Source organism: Danio rerio, chromosome 2 (genome assembly GCF_052040795.2).
Source record: "Danio rerio strain M-AB ecotype USA chromosome 2, GRCz13ab, whole genome shotgun sequence".
Taxonomy (NCBI): domain Eukaryota; kingdom Metazoa; phylum Chordata; class Actinopteri; order Cypriniformes; family Danionidae; genus Danio; species Danio rerio.
In genome coordinates, this window is record NC_141022.1 from 43,913,796 (window position 1) to 43,933,554 (window position 19,759).

The following is a 19,759-nucleotide window of genomic DNA, read 5'->3' on the forward strand; positions in this document are numbered from 1 at the left end:
AAGCCTGCGAACCACTAGTGGTACATGTACCACAGTTTGAGAACCACTGATGTATACGATTTAATATTTACTGTAATGTATACTATTTTACAATTTTAAATATGTATATTATTTATTTCCATTTAACAGTAACAGTTACAAAAGCCAAATGTAGCAAAGTAAAAGTATTTTCAATAACAATTTATCTAAGTAAAAATACACATCTTTAAATATATCTTTTTATATATTACTGTACAATATATCCGAAATATATCCATGAATTTAGCTAAAACTACTTTTGTAATGAAACTGATGGACCACAGTGTTTACATGTTCACTGTAAATTCTAACATGTTCAGTTTACTTAAAAAAAGTTTGGAAACCGATTGCCTTATTTTTGCAATATAAACTTACAAGGAAATCTTAAGTTAAGTTTAATTATTGCCTTGAAGTAAGAAAACTAAAACTTATAAAGTAAACTAACTGTTAAAAATTAAGTAAGTTTAATAGAAAATTCTAGTTAACATACTTGTCATTATTTAGTAATCTTACTTAGGGTTTTATAGTAAGATTACTTTAATAACTCTATTTAACTAATACTGTTCTACCATGTTCAGTTAACATCTTGAATGCTAGTAGTCTCAACATTGTTTTAATCCACCATTTTAAGTAATGTCAACTAAAGAAACTACGTGCAATCGGTTTCCACATTTTCTTCAATTAAACTGAACATAAAATATGTAGTTCAACCTACAAGTAATGACATTATACAGGTCTTAAATGTAAACATTTTATTTGACAAAATTAGCAGAATTTCACAATACACTTGTGATATTTTAGTATCACAATACACTTGTACACAATACAGTTTTGTAAAAACCTGTTGTAAAGTGCTGTAATATACTGTAAACAGCAATACAGACAAAAAATATAATAAACATGTTCAACCCTAAAACACAAGTTTTCGAAAAGGTTTGAAAATCTATCAAAAAAACTTTAAATACTTGACACTTGGAAAAAAGATACTTGAATTAGTGTAATTAAACATGCCATTGCACCAGCACCTTAAACATGGCAGCATATAGACACTCACAGAGGAACAGATATTAAGCTTTAAAGCTAATTTGTTAGACTGTTTAGTTTAGATTTTCCTACAGAAAATATCACATTAGTGTGGTCAAAAGTATTGAGTTTGGTATCAATCAATACTGAAATATTAAAAATATCCATTTTCCACCAGCATTTGAGTGCTACTGAGCTCGTTCTTAAACACCATTGATTGGCCACTGTGTTCACATGCTCAACAGAAATGACTGTGATTGGCTGTGACTGTCATAGGTTTACCATTTTTTACTGAGTCCAAACAAAGTTACACAGACACTGAAGTGTTTCAAAGCCATGTCGATAGCTGATTTGTTTAGAAGCTAACATATAAGCTATCTGGTGATGAATCGACTGATCGACAGTGCTTTGAAGTTATCCAGTGTCTTTGTATCTTTGAACCGGATTAACAGTGGTGAAGTGTGGTAAAAATAATGACCTTCAAAGCCAATCAATCATATCTACTGAGCATGTGAACACAATGGCCAATCAGTTCTTGCAATGTTAGTGGGAAATGGATGGACTTTTTTTTTTATTTATTTCAGTACCGATTGGTACCAAACTCAATACTTTTGACAACCCTATAAATCACAATACACTTTTTTGGTAAAAAAAAAAAAAAAAAGTGTTTTAAACACCAAAATGCTGCAGTCCTAAATGTAACACTGCAAACAGCAACATGTTAAAAAGCAACACTTTGTAATTAAACATGCCATTATACCTGAACCTTTAAACATAAAGCACAGCAGTATATAGGCACTCGCTGAATAAAACACATTACGCTTCCCTCCCAGCAAAAGCAACACACGTTGAACAAATTCAAATGCATTGCTCAAAGTCTTTGGGTAGTCCGAATTCAGTGTGTAAATCAAAGCAAAAAAAGAGACATACTGCATGTGGCAAAGTCCATAACCACTTTTCCTTCCAGTATAAAGGCCCACATTGCATCCATAATGAGGTTCTTTAGACATCTTCACACACAACAGTCAGCAGGCCAACATCTTCTGCACTGAAGTCCGACTCTACAATTACATCCTATGAATAGAGAAAGAAAAATAAGTAAAGTTTGATATTCTAAATGGCACTAATAAAGCCTGTAGTGGCCAGGAGACCAAAAGCAGAGGTGAAAAAAATACAATTCCTTGTGCTTAATTTAGTAACACTTTAGTAGGAACCAATTACCCTATTAACTAGTTGCTTATTAGCATGACTATTTGTGTTTATAGTACATTTTACATTCAAATGCTTCTTATAAGAAGGCCTTGCTATGGTGCTCCTTCTTCAATGTAGACCAACACGATGGATTTGCCTGTACTGCTTCTACTAGGCTTGTCATGATAGTGGAATTTATTACCAATCCATATAGTAATTTTAAAAACATCCATTTCCTGCTAACATTTGAGCATTGTTGAGTGTCATTTCTGTTAAGCATGTGAACAGAATGGCAAAACAGTGCTGTTTAAAAATGTGCTTAAAATGTTAGCAGGAAATTTGCTGCTTAAAATTGCAGCAGAGATTGGTACTAAATTCCAGTATCTTGAACATGATACTATTCTAAAGGAACAATAATTTTTTTTAATTAAAGAAACACTGTAATGTAATAAAACAAACTGCAGTAAAAGTACTTTTAAAACATTTTCAAGAAATTAAATGCAAATGTGTGAGAGACCAATTGGTGCTACATAATCAATATAAATATTTTGTAGGGAAAACTTAATAAATTGGGAACCAATTCATGAATGCATTTGGTTTTGCTAGATTAAAGCAGTGAGTCAAGTTTGCATTATTTAGCACACTTTTTAAAAATGTATTAATAACTATTTTTTAATAAGAAAATTGATGTTTTAGTATGGCTTTCAGAACAAGGGTGCAGCCATCTACAATCCCACAGCAGGTGACTTCACAGGGTTGGTTATAATACGGAGCATCTTTGACTTTGTGGCTTTTAACACTATCTTTTTACATCTTAATCCAGCAGGTTCTTTCAACTGAAATTATATTTCTCTCAACATATTACATAGGTATTACACTTATTAAGATTTTTTTTTTCAAGCTAATCTTCCTCCTTTTCAAAACAAGTGGGTTTAAAAATTAAAGAAATGCATTCATTACTTCACTGGCCTATGAAGCTAACTGACCCTGTGACAGCACAAGCTGCTGTATTTGCAACATAGCAATGCTCTTGCTCCAAAGGCCATAATATAACATCCCTCTTACTTTCAAATACTTACATTAAATGCATTTGTTTTATTTTTATAAAATTGAAAATTTTTATTAATAAGTGAAGTAAACTGGAATGACTGCTTCATTTCCAGTCTAAGAAAGCAGAAACAATAATACTACTTACAAAACACATCCTGAAAATTTCTTTAGACTCATCCCTCTAAAGGACTGAAAGACCCCAGAGAACTGCTGTCAGATGACCTTGAAAAAGTAAAGACAGGTAGACATGCATTATAGCCCAATGAAAACATCAAATGCAATTTATTGCAATCAAATGCAAATTATGATTCAAAGATGATGTCACAAAAATACCTTTGAATTAACATGTTGAAAATTTCTTCTAGTTTTCTTCTGCAATTTTCTCCTGTTTTTTTTTTTTATTTCAATCAAACGAGCAGTGTGTCCAATGCAGCGTAGAACTTGGATCACACATTTCTTCCTGATATTTGATTGAATTCTGCAAAGATCCAATCAAAACATTATTAGTCATTAATAACATTCAAAAACACAAATTCACAAAATCACACAAAGTTTTGAAAAGAAAACAAACCTTCTGCAGCACTTGCATCAGCTGGTGTTTCCTCTATGACTTCCTTCTGGATGTCACTGTTGTGCACAAAAACGTAAAGTGTTATTGACATGGCTAAGCGAAATTCTAAAACAAAAAACAGAAATCAGAAACACATGCAATGATACAATGCAATGCCATTTAGCAACAGATGTTACACTTTAACATGACATAGTTAAATGTTCTTGAATAATAAAAGCTGCCAAATACTCCCGGCGCCTGTCATCAAAAGCATGAGCTATACTTGTCACCAAACAGTAATAAACACAACCCCCGATTAAATATAATCATGGCATTGTTGCTGGTGTGCCTTACTTTTATGCGCATTAAAAGTGGAATAAATATTTGTCTCAATTGATGTCTTTAAAAGGACACTGAACTTTCTGACTAGGGTTGCACGGTTTACCGATACTATGGTAGTATCGTGATACTATGGCTCCAAGATACTGGCGGTGCCACTGTAGTTTGTAAACGGTAGTATTGTCATTAACAGTCTGCCTACAATACATAATGCTGCATGTGAAAAAGTCACTAAAATACTTACACGATTCAGCAACAATAGATCATTGTATTTTAATAGTCTATGGAGCCTTCTAAGGTTGTAAAACTGTAGAATTTGCGCCTTTTATAGTAGCCTATTGCATATTTTGTGATGGTTCATTTTGAATCGGAATTCGTTTATTTCTGTTCCTGTCAATATGATATAATAGCTACAACAACCGTGACAATCTATTAAAAAGAATGACTCATAAAGTGAAATTTTACTTATCCGATAATAAGTGTGAAAAAAGTATGATAGATGAAAAACCCAAAATAGCAACAGGAAACAATTTTTGAGCACTTCATATAGCCTAGGTTTGTTGGAAAAATGCTCTTTTCTTTATGTATTTTTATTTTAATGTATTTTTTTTGCTGGAATGAATACATTTTAGGTGAAGAGATGTGCAAATACTTTTTTCAACAATAAGGGAATTATTTAAATTCAAGTAGGCCTATAATAACATATACAATATATTATTTCTTACATTTTTCTTTATTTCATGGATTTAAGTTATGAATTACAGTATTGCAATACTACTTGGTATCACCATACTTCAGCTGGTATAGTATTGTAACATAAATTAATGGTATCACAACACAACAACCCTATTTCTAACTAGTCCTCAGATGATTATTCAAATGGACAAAATATTCGGACTATTCTTGATCATGCAGTTCTTTGCTGAGAATTTTGTTAAATGTACTTTTAATGCATTAAACGATTTAAAATTACCCTGACACTCAGTATGGAGACAAGGTAACATTAATAGAACAATTCATGAATATGTTCTATGGCTTGTGCGGTATTGTTCAAAAAGTTTTCTTTGATGTGCAAGTGCAAAACTTACATTTCCACTGCATATCAGCTCACAAACTGGTAGTCTGAAATAAAAAATAAATAAAGGGTATAATGATATTACAAACCAAATATGCCACTCACAATACTCTAATGGTGTGCTACATTTTAAACAACCTTGTAATTGTTCAAATTTATTTGCCCTAAATTGTTAAAAATTAATGAAACCTTCTTTAAAAATGCAAACTAACAGGTTTGGCAAAGCCTGTTTCTTTACAGAAAGTTTGCTTATAACAAAGGCTTGTTGATGCCTTTGTGTGATATTGAGCAAACAAAGGGATGTTTCTGTGCTTGGTTGTACGAGTTATACCACTTCATCATTAACGTTATCCATCACACATATTCAGTCGCGTCTGGTCAGATTTATTTGTCATTACAGCAATACAAAACACTCAATAAAGTAACAGCAACACTGGAATAAACCTTCAAAACGGCATAAAGAAAAGACAAATAGCATATAAAACAAATAAATGAGTTAATTAAATATCTCTCGCATTTTCATAAGTTTAACTTTAAGTTTCATAGGGATTGTTAGCATAAGCACACTTTAGCATAATGTGTAAATATGTATCTGCCTCATACAGTGACACGAATCGTAATCGCATCGAAATCCTAAATTACCTACGACACTCACGGGTCCATTTTGAGCTGAAACTGCTTTAAAATGTTCTAAAAGCCTCGGCGGGTTAAAACTGCTGCTGCCCCGGCGATCATGGAGAAAAAAACGACTGGTCTGGTCATGAGCCGCTCGCTGACGCCGGACCGAATCACAGCTGATCTCCTCACCTGCTTCCTGCAGGTGATCTCATAAAAGTAAACAACATGCGTTGTTTCGTCACAACATGCGCCACTAAAGTTCAGCGATAACTAACGTTACTGTATTTGTAATGCGGATAAATAGGTTTCGTTTTCTTTTTTAAAAATGTAGACCTACAGCTATGTGTTAACTTTAAGTTACATCTATTTGAACGGATCATTGCGCGCGCTCTTGCTCTCTCAGTGCATCATTTAAAATGGCGCGGCCCGCTCTTTTAGAGCATAACGCCCACTTTACAAATTACTACTAACTTTACAAATTATTAATAGTTATTAAAAAGGACTAAGCAGCTAAAAATAGCTTATCTAGTAAAGTAGACAGTATTGCAAATAACGTGCAGTGGTCAAAACGTTTAGTCACAACATCATGGGCTATTAATTAGTTCACAAAACAGCAAACAATTTCACAAAGTGCAGGAAATAAACAGATTACTGATACTATACAAATAAAATCAAAGTAGTAATTAAAACGAAAAGTTTACCTTGATTTACAGCAGTACATCTTCTCAATATGAAATCCTGTCCTTCAATGGCGGTGCTGGGTGGCGGTTGGTTGTGACTCGGGATGGGGGATGGGAAATCACCACCCAGTACGCATGCGTAACAGCATGGCTTAGCCCTTATAAGCAATTTTACTCAAATTACATTAGTTATGGGAACTTTATACCTTACTATGTCAGCAACACTAATGCATTTCTAGTAAACTCAACAATTAGCTTAAAATTAAGTAAACACACTAGAATTTTGATAGTAAGGAATACTATTCGCATTTACAGTGTTCAGCAAATATTGCAATAAACCCTAATTCAAATGAAAACGGACTTTCTCCATAGTCAGCTGCGAATCCTCAACATGTCAGATCAATGAGGTCAATTCCAGTTTGAAAAGAAGGGATGAGTGCGTTGCCAGTGAAATGTGAACATCCCCGCCCCCGTTCACTCCCAATCCAATCCAATTTCCAGTAGACTGGAGTTCATCCACAGCCCATTTCCACCTGCCATCAGGCAGTAGATGAGAAGCGGCACCGGGGGGCTTGATCAATTCCTCTCAGCCACACCCACTCTGAATAGAGGAAATCTCAATCGAACAACGCTGTCAGTCAAAGCAGCCTCTCACACTTACCAAAAGTAGTTAAGTTAATGAAAAATCCCCCCACCCCCTGAATGAAACAGACCCGAACGCAAACAACAGTGGGCGAAAACACAAGAGAAAGTGGAAAACATCTCGAACAATGCAATTATTGGAACAAAACAAAAATAAATACATTTTTTACACACTGTGCTTCAGTTTTCAGAGGCATCCAGTCGCAAAGGAGAACAGAATGCTTCAGAAGGCTGTGAATTGAAAGAGTGCTGATACTCGGGAGAGATCAGACACAAGACAGCAAAATGTTTCTGGATTTCCATTCACTGCCCCTAATTATACAATTTATGATTCTCCAGAGAACCTCAAGGGCTTCTAAATAAAAGAAACAATTAGAAACATGCAAACAGAGCCGGCTTAAATTCGGTGGTGACTGTGCAGTGCTGCCTGGAGACGTTTCGTCTGACTGAACTCTGTCCTCAAGTGACTGTTGCTTAAAGCTGTTGCTGCACTGTAGATTATGCTTCAGAAGTACTATTATCTTCAGAAGTACTATTTGCTCAAATTACACCAGAAGTTAAGACTGCTTCAAAAGAATCATCTGAGGGGGAGGAAATAGTCCAGCAAACAGTGCGTTGGTTGCAGGTTTCATTGAACAAGTATTCATTTAGTTTAGAAATATTCACAAGTATTCATGGATAGACATTAAAATTTGTCATTATAAATATTTCTGGTTAGATTTCTATGTGCAAATGTTGTTTAGCATTCACATTTGCTGTTTATTGCAGTGCTTGTTTGAAAACAGTCTGTTTCAACAATTTTAGACATGAGAGTTCCAGAGTGTCAGTAGTTGTTCATAGCTCATAATCCCCACTGAGAACCGCGACACTTATTTTTGTATCTACCACTGGCTCAGATGCATATTTTTATAGTGGTTAAACATGGAATGTAATTTGTTTTGAATATACAGTATAGCCTTTAAGCTTATTAACATATTATTTGTTTTAGATCAAATACAATAGGATCAGGGCAACATTCCATTTTAGAACAAATTAAATTTTTAGAAAAAATAAATAAATAAAAAAATAAAAATAATAATAATTCCTTACATTTATATACACATTGGGGGAAATCTCATAATGCCTTTGTACACTTCACTAAATTCTTTAGTAACTTGTAAAAAAAGCTGTTGCTAAGTTAATATTATCATTTAATAACTACATTTTATATAAATAATATTATTTAATAAAAGTAACTTGTTTTAAGAAACAGTTTGATTTAATAATTGTGATTGTCTTCAGTACATGTACTTGGTCAGTCAGAAAGACTTTTATTTTGAAAGGACCAAAAATAATGGTACAAACAAGGACCTGGCACCAAGTGGTATTTTGTTTAATTATCTGACAAATCCCATAATTGGCAGCAAAGCTTTTCTCAATTTCAATGACTTTGCAAGATGATAATCTTTTCTAAATAAACTGAAACCTTCTGATAGCAATAAGTCCAAATGAAAGCTAAAGGTATGAAATCAGTCTCAAAAATATTACATTTACAAATTGAAATTCATACATGCATAGCACAATTTATATTTACAAAATCCAATTAGTAATTTTGTAAACACAATTCGTGAATTTACAGTTAAAATCTAAAACAATTTTGCCAAAAGAACTGGATTTCGTACTTATAAAACAAATTTACGAATTAGATTTGTGTATTTATGAATCGTGTTTTAAATTTACAAATTGGATTTGTGTTTTTTTGCATTGTGTTTTAAATTTACAAATAGAATTTGTGTATTTATGAATCGTGTTTTGAATTTACAAATCTGATTTGTGTATTTTCAAATTGTGTTTTAAATTAACTTATTTGATTTATGCACTTATTTGATTTGTGTATTTTCAAATCATGTTTTGAATTTATGAATTGGATTTGTGTATTTTCATATTGTGTTCTGAATTTACAAATTGGATTTGTGTATTTTTGTACTGTGTTTTAGGAAATGGATTTTTGTATTTTCGAATCATGTTTTAAATTTACGAATTGGCTTTGTGTATTTATGAATCTTGTTTTAAATTTACATACCGGACTTGTATATTTTCAAATCATGTTTTGAATTTACGAATTGGATTTGAGCATTTATGAATGTTTTTTTGTAGTCACGAGTTGGATTTGTGTATTTTTAAATTGTGTTTTAAATTTACAAATTGGCTTTATGTATTTTTGAATCATGTTTTGAATTTATGAATTTGATTTGCGTATTTATGAATGTTGTTTTGAATATGCAAATTCGATTAGTGTATTTTCGAATCGTGTTTGAATTTATAATGTGAATTGTGTTGTCAATATATAAATTGCATTTTGTTAATGTATTATTATTTTAGTCTGATCTGGCTCCATACCTTTTGGTCATTGAAGTTGATCCTTCCAAATCTTTAATAAAATCCATAATACTGAATGGTTTCAATGTCGATAATTATATATATTGCATTCACGTGATGACTCGACACCAGCTGTGGTTCTGCTGTAGATGTGAGCCTACATACTTGATATAGAGCCATATAGCATGGCTGTATAATATTGCTCAAATAGATTACAAATGCTGACTTAATATCACTTTTCCTCATACATTTTTAAAAACTTTTTTTTTCCCTCTAGGCAGGACACATGTAATATAAACACAAAAAAGCACTTTATGACTTCAGTTAATCTTTAAACAAGTGTTTGTGAAATGTAAAAACTGTAAGACGGCACCAGATACGCGACTGCGACAATAAACACCCTTTGTTCCAATGCTAGAAACCATAAACCATTTTACACTAGAAGTAATGAACTAATATACCAGGTCTCTCCCCTCTTCCCCTGCTCTGAGAGCTCTTTGTTTTTAGTTAACGACTGTTTTATTGCTCTTGGACATATCTGGATGTGTTTACATTTGAAGAACTGATACCACACAAATCAACTCGCGCAATAAAACTGTCCACCACACAAGAGCGTTCCGCAGTTTTTAACAGTGATTCAGCTCAAATTCACATTCAGTTTCACATCAGCTAGTTTTACTCTCACACACACATAATTAGAAATACTCTTATAGATTACCAACAATGACATCATTCGGGACTAAATATCCTGTTCGGTTTCCCGCTCGCAAACACTTGTTTTCAGATTAAAAAAGCTAAATCAATATCCTCTGACCATATGGCTGTCAGTGGTCACATGCACCGTGAGCAAACTCTAAAGTGAGGTGCTGGATCGTGAAGGCATGAAATTGCAGCATCTGTAAGACATAATGCCGGCAATGGTTAAATGTGCAATAAAGAGGCCATCATGTGCCCTTTGGAGAAGAAAACCAGATTGAAAACCAGAGCCTTAGGGGTAGACCACTTCAGTTGAGCCCTCCATGGGACCTACTCATTAATTTTAGTACTTAGGCATTTTGTTTTCCCAGCATTGCTGTTTCAGCTTATTTATTTACTTTCCCTCCAAATGAAGGGTTCTGAAAATAGTCAAGAAATGCAGCTTGTCAGAACGCCTGTCCATTATGCATGCACATTTGACCATGGATGTTTGCCGACGGGTTTTGGAGGAAGGTGGTTTGTCTGAATGAAAATCGTTTGTGTGTATTTCTGAGATCACAGAGCTCGGGTCATTGCGATAAACAGGAAAATTGCTGTGTGTTGTTTGTTTTGACTGAGGAAACATGAGTGAGGAAGTGGTTGTTCTAGTATGATAACATTAGTTTCAGGATTGTAGCATGCTGAAGATATTCAACTAACCTAGCCACCGGTTCCACCATGCCTTTTCATGTTAACGAGGGGTGTGCAGGTAGAGGGAACTCTAACTAGTGGGCTGAGTGAAAAAAATGGTTAAAAATTAACACTTTTGTTTGATTATTTTTGTTTAGTGTCATACCAGCAACCATGGTTAAGTTCATGGCAAAAAACAAGTGTAATAGTACAAATAAATATATAAATAAATCTGTCAGTGTCGACAGCCTATGGTCAGTGTGACAACAAACAAACAGATGAATGGATGGATGGTTAAAGACAGATGGATAGATGAATGAATAGATGGATTGAATGGATGGAGGGTTAAAGACAGATGGATGGATGGATGGATGGATGGATGGATGGATGGATGGATGGATGGACAGACGGATTGATGGATGGATGGATGAATGGATTGAATGGATGGATGGAAGGTTAAAGACAGATGGACGAATGAATTGATGGATTGAATAGATGAAGGTTTAAAAAGAGATTAATGGATGGATGGATGGATGGATGGATGGATGGATGGATGGATGGATGGATGGATGGATGGATGGGTTGGGGGGTGGGTGGATGGATGAATGGGTTGGTGGGTGGATGGATGGGTGCATAGATGGATGGATAGTTGGAGGGTTAAATGCAGGTGGATGGATAAATGGATTGATGGATTGAATTGTTTGAGGGTTAAAGACAGATGGATGAATGAATCGAAAGATAGATGGATGGAGGGTTAAAGACAGATGGATGGATGAATGGATTGATAGATTGAATAGATGGGTGGATGGATGGATGGATGGATGGATGGATGAATGGATGGATGGATCGATGGATGGTTTGGTGGATAGGTGGATTGATGGATGTAGGGTTGAATACAGATGGATGGATAGATGAATGGATTGAATGGATGGAGGTTTAAAACAGATGGATGGATGGTTAAATACAGATGGATGGATGAATGGATTGAATAATTGAATGGGTGGAGGGTTGAAGACAAATAAATGAATGAATGGATGGATGGATGGATGGATGGGTTGGTTGGTGGATGAATGGGTGGATGGATGGGTTGATGGGTGGGTATATGGATGAATGGGTGGATGGATGGGTTGGTGGGTGGGAGGATTGATATTATAGACATCAGATACAGATCAACCATAATTTGTAAATGCTTTATCATTCATTTAAATGTACTTATTTATTTAGATATTTACACTGCATATGTGAAGAGATGAGACTTTTCCATGTATGAAATGAAATGGATTTAAATAAAATAAAACAAAATAAATTACATGTATTCCTTAATTTAGAGAATTTGATCAATACTGGTCTATTAGCATCATAGACAATTTCCTAAGTTTATGTCATCGTAAGATGTCTTTGTTACATTGTAGTTAATAATTTAACTACTTATTAATTAACTACAAGCACTTACTATATGGTTAGGGTTAGACCAGTGTTTCCCAAGCCTGTTCATAGAGGCACACCAACAGTTCATATTTTGGATGTCTCCCTTATCAGACCTTCTGATAAGGAGTCTCTTCTAATGTTCTGATGATTTGATTTAGGTGTGTTTGAAAAGGAAAAGGCTGAAAATGTGTACTGTTGGTGTGCCTTATGGAACAGGGTTGGGAAACACTGGGTAAGATGGTAAATATAGTACATTACATGTAAAGTGTAGCACAGACATTCAAAAAGTATTTAATCACTGTCAAATCTTTCCAAATCTGATAAGCTTGTCAGACAACAAGTTAACTCAAATAAAATGTAGCAGAGAAGAAAAAAAAGGTCATATGGTTTTGAAATAGCACGAGGATGAGTAACCGATGACAGAACTTTCACTTTCGCTTGAACGATCCTTGTAAATCAAGTTATGATTACATGGTAGAGAAGATCTCATCTTTGATTTAGCAGAATGCAGAGAGCATTTTCAAGATATGTAGGTCACTGAGATGGGCAGACGAGCATAAACATAAATCTCTCTCCTCTCCTCTCTCTCTATTATTCCACACTGCGCATCTTATCCTGACTCAGCGATCTCTTCTCTCTTTTCCATTATATTCTCCACTGATTTCTGTATTGCCTGGAGCCAGAATGACTCCCCCTGAAGTTTTTCAACCCAAAAACCTCCCTTAAAAATCCTCCTCTCAGGGTCCAGAGGTCTCCTGAAGCCCGGAGCGAGCCTGAGGCCACTGCGCGTCCTTAAAGATTTCCATAAAGACCAATGCTGTTAAAGTTTAAGAATAAAATCGTCTCGTTGTGATCAAAGACAGCTAGCATGTTTAAAAGTCAATGACTCACGGTCGTTACGTACAATCTATCTTAAAGATTTAAGCTCCTCGGGTTAGCAACAGAATATTTATTGTCTGCAAATCAATACGGAAGATATTTCACAGTTTATGAGAATACAGTATGGAGGTCTCGCGTCTTCCAAATATTTTAATAGTTTTGGAGCGAGGACAAGACACATTAGCCTCGCAGACGGACATCTACAGCTGCTGGATGCAGGCCATGTGATTACTTTATACAAAGGGAATACAGTAATGTGCTTTTCGGTGTTGAAACTGGAGATGTTTCTTTATGAAAACAGCCAAGTGTCAGACATGGAGATCACAGGGCTGTTGAATTCCAAGCAAAAACACAGAGGAAATGAATTCAGCGTGCCGAGCTGCTGTAAAATTCACATATGTTTGCTATTATCGAAAGCTGTGATTGTACCAGATCTGAACAAGCCCTCAGATTGACTATTTCCTGCTTATATTAAAGGGCATGGTCATCATTATCTTTTTAGGTCACGTTTTTGGCTCTTTTCATGAGTCATTTAATTCAAAATGGTTAAATATGGGAAGTAAACTATGAATGCATCTCAATCAGCAGCCTTTTTTAGTAGTCAAGGCACTGATCAGGGTCTCAGCCGTTTTAAGTTCTGTCTTAATCACAAATTCTTCAGTGCACTAAGACATTTGTGTCCTGAAAGGTCCAACCATGTACAGTGAAAATAAGAATGCATTAATACTGAAAAAAAAATTATAACAATAATTGTTTTTACAAAATGTTTCTAAGGTAAGTGGTTGCAAGCTATTTATATGGGCTGAATTTAAACACACAAATGAAGTTGAACATTATAAAATTTAATTTGTTTGTTTAAATTCAGCCTATACAAATTGTTTACAACCAGTTACCTTAATAAAATTTAGCAAATCCAATAAATAAATTTTTTTAGTGTTGATGTGCCCTAATGAACGTGCGAAACATTAATCATATGAATAAAATCATCAAACATAACAACAAAATGATTTTTTTTTTTTAAAGAATACATTCTTCATTTTTAACTTGAACAAACATAGGATAGGAAGAATCAAGCATTTATAATTATTTAATGCTTAAAATGTTGCTGGTTAATGAAACAATCAATTTATTTAGCTATACTGTACTTTTAAAAACTAAAAGTAATATATAAGCAATATCATGCACACTCGTGGCAGTGCGATGTGGCTGTACATATGTGACATAATAGTGTATATAAAAAAGAAAATCAAACATGGAGAGTCTCAAAATCCTTTTGTAAGAGGAACTACTTTCTTCTGCCATTCATTCACATCTGCAGCTGACATCAGAACAGCAGAAACCGTTGCTACTTCACAAATGTCACTTTAGAGCTAGTATTTGAATGATTCTCTAGCATAATGTCTAAAGTGATGACAAAACAGGTGATATTGTTGACATTTTAAGACATTGTGTGAATGTGTGTGTGGATGTTTCCCAGAGATGGGTTGCAGCTGGAAGGGCATCCGCTGCGTAAAAACTTGCTGGATAAGTTGGCGGTTCATTCCGCTGTGGCGACCCCGGATTAATAAAGGGACTAAGTCGACAAGAAAATGAATGAATGAATGTTTTACACAGTGGATGCCCTTACAGCTGAAACCCAGTACTGAGAACCCAGAGGAAACCCACATGAACATGGAGAGAACATGCAAACTCCACACAGAAATTCCAACTGGCCCAGCCGGGACTCGAACCAGCAGCAATTTTATTGCTGAGGCAACAGTGCTAACCACTGGGCCACGGTGTTACCCAATATCATCTTGGGGCTTATAAACAACAAGTTATATTTCAAAGCTACATGATTACATTTCCAACATGAGAGCTATATCCTCTAACCTGATCTTTATTCATCCTTAACAGGCTCTTTTCTGCTTGTATTAGAGTGTATGGTCATCATTATCTTTTTAGGTCACATTTTTTGGCTCTTTTAGCGTATTTACTTATCACTACTGCTGTGAACACAAATGTCACAAGCTGTTGAGTAAAGAGGACACACTGTTGCTTTCTGAAAAATCAAAATCTATAACTAATTTAAGGCAGTTTGGGAGCACTGCATTTACTCTATGTGTGTTTCGGTGCCTGTTAAGGATGAATAAAGATCAGTCACAGGTTAGAGGATAGCTCTTGTGTTGGAAATGTCAACAAGTAGCTTTAAATTTCATCACATTTCACACAGTGTTTCTGTGAATAGTTTGATATGGCAGATATTTATAAAACCCAAACATTTATTGTTTTATTGCTGCCTTAGATGTTTCGTAAGTAATTCAGTGTTGCCACGGTGACAAGACATGGTTTATTTCACTTATTGAACCTTTTTTGAATATAGTTACTCATAAAAGAAAATATTTTTCTTTCATGAAGAAGAACTAGCCAATGCATTTTACCTTGGGCTTAATTCAAGGGTCATGAAACCCCTCTTTTTCAGTTCATGTCTACCTCAGAATGCTACTTGATAGGCTTTGAAAGCTGTGAGCATAGGGATGAGTAGGCATGGCCAGCAAAGTAGGCAAAAAGAAAGGAGTGAACTACTGGCAGTTGGCTAACAAAATTAGACAAAAAAAGACACAATGGATGGCAGTGCAGCAGGTCTACTATTAACCCTACTATTAACTATTAACCCTGCCGTTTATCTGGAAGATTTTAAACAGGCAAACACGCCAGAACGAATATAGGGATGTGTCTGTATGGTAACAAACTCAACTGATAAAAGACAAAGTCTGCCATTGTTCAATTCTTGTGCAGCTCTCCAGACAAAAATGCTTGCTACACACAGCTTTGCTGTATCGTTCCTAACAAGATCGCGGAGAAAACCATGTAAAAAACCCTGTGGATCATGGAAATAAACACATACGACCCTCCATATACCGCTAAATACTGTGTGCTGTGTGTAGGTGCGGTCTCGCAGCTTGGCAGGTCTGTCATCGAAAGCATGTGATGCCATGAATAATTAAGGAGCAGGGTCTCCTCGTAGGATAAGAAAACATAGTTATGAATAATAATAAGAAACCGACGCGTCATCACTGGATAGGCAGATCGGCCCTACGTCACAGATTTTGATCCCGCCCCAAAAATGAGTTTAAACCCAGAAGATAAAATTAACAGACAAAAGCATAAAATTATCCAGTTTTATCCAAAATTAAAGCTAACAGGGGCTTTTAATTGATGCTCAACACAAACAATTCTGTTAAAATCTCAAAAAAAAAAAAAAAAAAAAAAGTAAGCAAATACTGTAAATTAAATAAAAGGGTTCACAAGAAAAAATATTTCTGCAGTATTTTTTTATTCTATTGTCCTACGGATAGAGTAACATTTTCCTTTGGACTTGATTAAGTTGAAAAATATAAAGACTTCAAAACTATATTATAAATATGATAAATGAATGTTTTTTTTTAAAGTAATGGTGTGTCAAAGTAACACTCAGAATGGCAAATGCTGGCTGGACTCACAAACACAAATTCAGACAAAATATTATATATATATATATATATATATATATATATATATATATATATATATATATATATATATATATATATATATATATATATATATATATACATATATAGCAATTTTTTTAACATGGTGTGAAAAAAAACTTTCACTGTATGACACATTGACATTACATTAAAATGTCTCTTTTTTGCAATCTTAAAAAATAAATAAATAAATAAATAAATTCCTGACACAGAACAGAACAGAACCTTTCAGGGATGAATGTAAAAGTCAGATCCTATTAAATTTACCCATCTGAAGCCTTTACACAAAAAAAAAAAAAAATCATTCTACAGCATTTCCTAGTCATCCAAATAAGGTAAGGAAGTTTTTCCCATTCATTTACAAGCTTCTCACAGATTGGCAATAAAAAAGTCATTAATTCATAAAAATTCAAACATATAGCCCCATTAAATGTATAACCAAAATTGCTGAATGGTGTTTTGTGTCCTGCAGCATTCGCTTGATGAAACTTTGAGGACCACAGGGCTTAGCAGTCGCTTGTGTAGCAATGTAAATTCCCTTTGATTCCGGAAATTAAATGAGCCCTTAATTAGTGCCTCTCTGCACTAAAGGCGAACTAACAGAGCAGTAAAAGCTTCCAGCCCAAGGATAATCTGAATTCCCCACGTGCCATCGTTCACACATTACATCCCACCGGTGCCACCTTAAAACTGCTTTGATTACCTGCGATAATGCAATCAAGCGCTTCAGTCTGGGACAACAAGGCCTGTGAAACTGTTTACGTTTGACTTTCATTTCAAGGGCGAACTTTGCATTTTTGCACTTCTGAGGCAAAACCCGCTGCTTATGTCAGAGTTTCATATCTGACTTTTTCAACACGGTACAGTCAGTCAGTTAGACAGCAAACATCTCCTCTTCTGCCCTCAATGTGTCAACAGTAAGTATCCCATCATGAATGCTGTGTCAGTTCAGGCTAACACATCTGTCACATCAAACATATCTGGATTTCTGGCATCTCCAAGACCTGGCTGCTCGTCTTTGACTGGTTTGTGTGGATATTTTTCCAAATGTCAGCATGATTTTTTGGGAACCCGAAGGAAGATACAGTATAGTATAAAGGTTAACATTATACAGACTCTTTGTTTTCTTTTAACGACAACACATTGCTTTTGGCAGGGGTGTAAAAAGAGCTTAAAGTGATTTACAAGTACAGATGATGAGTGAAATTTGTATTCTATTCACAAACGTCTGAAAACATGACACAAAGTGCTCTAAATGACACAACTTTTTTATTTTACATCTGGAAAAATGTCTCACGGTTCTAACAGCGACCTAAGTTTAAGATCCTGTCTTGAGGTTATTTGACACATTAAATACAGCTTTGTAATGTAATGTAATGTATTTATATAGCGCATTTATCCATGCACACAAAGCGCTTCACAATGATGAGAGGGGGCTCTCCACACCACCACCAGTGTGCAGCATCCATTTGCATAAAGTGACGGGAGCCACAGGACAACGGCACCAGAGCAGTCACCACATTCCAGCTATTGGTGGAGTGGAGAGACAGTAATACAGCCAATTCGATGGATGGGGATGATTAGGAGTCCACGATGGGTAAGGGCTGATGGAGAGAATTTGGCCAGGACACCGGGGTTACACCCCTACTCATTATGAGAAGAACCATGAATTATTACTAACCACAGAGAGTCAGGACCTCGCCTTAACATCTTATCTAAAAGACGACACTCACTGATCGTATAGTGTCCTCTTCACTATAGGGCATTAGGACGCACACCCTGCTGGCCTCACTAACATCACTTTCAACAGCAACCTAGTTTTCCCATGTGGCCTGAAATCCAGGTACTGACCAGGCTCAGCCCTGCTAGCTTGAGTGAATAACTCTTGGGCTGCAGGGTGATATGCTGTGGATTTAGCTTTTAAAATTGTATTTAAGTTTAAAAGAAGTAAAAATATCCTAGCAGAAAAACAAATGAAGGAATTCTTGTTTCATTATTATATTATACTTGCAATAGCAAAACTTGCAATAAACTTGCAATAGCAAAAGTCTAAAATATCCAGTGTATACACAACTAATAAAAAGCAACTATAGAAGAATATATATATATATATATATATATATATATATATATATATATATATATATATATATATATATATATATATATATATATATATATATATATATAAAGATACAGTATATGATAGTCAATATATAGTATAATTATTACCATTTATCCAGTCCTCACTCAAAAAAAAGTTTGCTGTTTGTTTCAATTACTTATTTAAAGTGAGCTGAAACAACACATTTCCTGAGTTTTTTGGTGCAATTTAATTGTTTTATGTTCAATCCACTTAAATTTGTTAAAAAAAAAAAACGTTATGTTAACTTAATTCCGTCATGTTTTTTTTTTTTTTTTTTTTTTACAGTGCTTGTAAGATCACTATGCATGCTTTATATCTAAAAGAATAAATTGTAACATTTAATAAAAACAGACTTAAAAACAAAGCAATTAAATTGTGTATTTGGCACTTAAAAATATTAATTGCACATCAGATTTTCTGGATTTTATTTGCAATTGATCTTGTGCAAACTGCTAATATAATAAACAGACATTTATAAAACATTCAACTAACTGAAAATTCTCTTTTCTTTCTGAATCTACCAAATTATGGCCAAAGTGTTAATTAAATGTTAAATGTTAAGATTTATTCATAACAGATATTTATTCTGAAGTTAAAGCATTGATATTTTGTCTAAACATGAACATAACCATATAAACTTATGGGACCTTTTTGCTGTTTTAAGCACCAAGAAATTTTTTTAACTTATTATATATATATATATATATATATATATATATATATATATATATATATATATATATATATATATATATATATATATATATATATATATATATATATTTATTTATTTTATATATTTTTTAATTGCTTAGAAAGGTTATCAGCAGTTTCTAAAACAAAATAATGTAATGCTTTCATCAAAATATGTAACTAAGAAAATAT

The 19,759-nt window shown here is 34.2% G+C and overlaps 2 long non-coding RNA genes across 5 annotated transcripts in view; both read right to left on the reverse strand.

Moving 5' to 3' along the window:
- The window catches only part of LOC147846451 (uncharacterized), a 176,432-nt gene that overhangs the window by 10,013 nt on the left and 146,660 nt on the right, over positions 1–19,759 (reverse strand). The window lies entirely within an intron of this gene.
- Positions 756–6,614, reverse strand: LOC147846452 (uncharacterized). Its single transcript, XR_015478011.1, has 6 exons — positions 6,566–6,614; positions 5,260–5,293; positions 3,854–3,909; positions 3,616–3,760; positions 3,428–3,504; positions 756–2,115 (listed from the first exon to the last, which is right to left on the reverse strand). It is a non-coding gene; the product is annotated as an uncharacterized LOC147846452 (long non-coding RNA).